This window comes from Fukomys damarensis, unplaced genomic scaffold, assembly GCF_012274545.1.
Source record: "Fukomys damarensis isolate Sample0158 unplaced genomic scaffold, DMR_v1.0_HiC HiC_scaffold_36, whole genome shotgun sequence".
Classification (NCBI taxonomy): Eukaryota; Metazoa; Chordata; class Mammalia; order Rodentia; family Bathyergidae; genus Fukomys; species Fukomys damarensis.
The window spans coordinates 47,676,277-47,677,888 of record NW_022900948.1 but is presented as its reverse complement, the minus strand read 5'-3'; positions in this window follow the sequence as shown (position 1 = coordinate 47,677,888).

Genomic DNA, 1,612 nt, shown 5'->3' with positions numbered 1-1,612 from the left:
CACACACTGGCCAACAGCAAGACTGCTTCTGGCAAACATGAAGCCCCAGTCTCGGCCTTGCCCTCTTCCACTCAAAGAGACTCAGGAAGGTGGGGCCAGGCCAACACAAGGGCTCAGGACCCCATCAGCTTCAATATTCTCACAGCAAGCGGGGCACATGCCTGTCATCCCAGCACTCGGGAGACTGAGGCAGGAGGATCTCTGTGAGTTCGACACCAGCCTGGGCTACGTAGTGAGTTCCAGCTCAGTCTCAACTACATAGTGAGACCCTGTCTCCAAAAAAAAAACCCTCTCACAGAAAAAGTCACACATTCTGCACAATTCAGCACTATCTTTTCAGACAGAGAAATGACTCTACTAGCGCCTGGCTTCTGGGTACAGGTACAAGGAACCTCCCTGGATCTTGATGACCAACCCAGAGTGGGGGGACACACAGTGACCTCACTACTGAGTCAACTGCTTCCAAATCCAGAGACCTGAAGAGCAGCTTCAGACAAGTACCCAGGAGGGACAGAGGCCGCTCTGGGCATGCACTGGAACCCACTGGGTCTGGAGGAACACGGCCCTTGCCCAGCAAGAGTGGAGCCCACCACAGGGCAGAGGGCAGGTGAACACGATGCGGTTCCAACAGCCCCACTGGCACACTGTGAGTCACCATCCCCCAGGAAAGGCTGTGCCACCTAACCAGGAAGTGGCCGAGGCAATCAAGAGGCCCAGCGAGGCTCCCTGCAGCTGGCTAAGGAGGCAGCAGGCCTGGCCTTCCCTTCCCACACTCCCCCACTTTCACTTTCTGTGGATGCCTCTCTGCACAAGTCTACAAGTCTAAGGGAGGGAGGACTGTTTACAAACTCTGTGCTCTGCGCCAACCTCACTTCCCAAGCGGGGCTGGCGAAGGAAAGCAATTATTCTACTTTCTAAACACAACAAAAACCAAACTGGTGTGTACTGTCCACCCCAAGGAAGCTTTGCAATTCCTTTCTCCTACCCGGCCTGTCCCAGGAAAGCCCGAGGTTACCAGGAAGGTCGGTAAGAAACGCTCCCACCCCACCCGCCAACCAGCCAACAGCACACATCCAGGCCTGAGACAGGAGAGCAAACTGGAACCTTTATTTGCAAATGAGAGGCGGCAGCGGGGTAAAGAGGACGCTTCTCCGCGGGGGAAGGTCCCTAAGCCCTGAGGCTGATCCTGGCAGGGGGCTCACTCCTTTCCCAGACCCTGCCAATGGCCCCTAAGAAACCAGTCCCCCAGACACCGACAAGCAACCCCGCAGATTCCAGGACCTCCCCAAGGGCACGCCAGGAGCCCCGGAAAAATCTCCATTTTAAAAGAGAAAGGGAGGGAGGCCTTGAAACAGCACGGAAAAAAGAAAACTACGTCGCTCTTGTCTTCACCAGCGTGTGTAAAGAGGAGTCTGCGATTCACTCGTTCCCGCCGGTCGTTGGGCCACTGCTGCACCACCACCTCCCCCCACCCCCGTAACTTCTGCAGACAATGACCAAGTTTTCTGTTGAGGGGGGCACCAGCTACGCTCTCCTCTGCAGCAAGCGCGCGGCCAAAACGCGGGACCGCACACGCTGGGGACTGGGCCCAACCGCGGGAACTCGCGCTGGG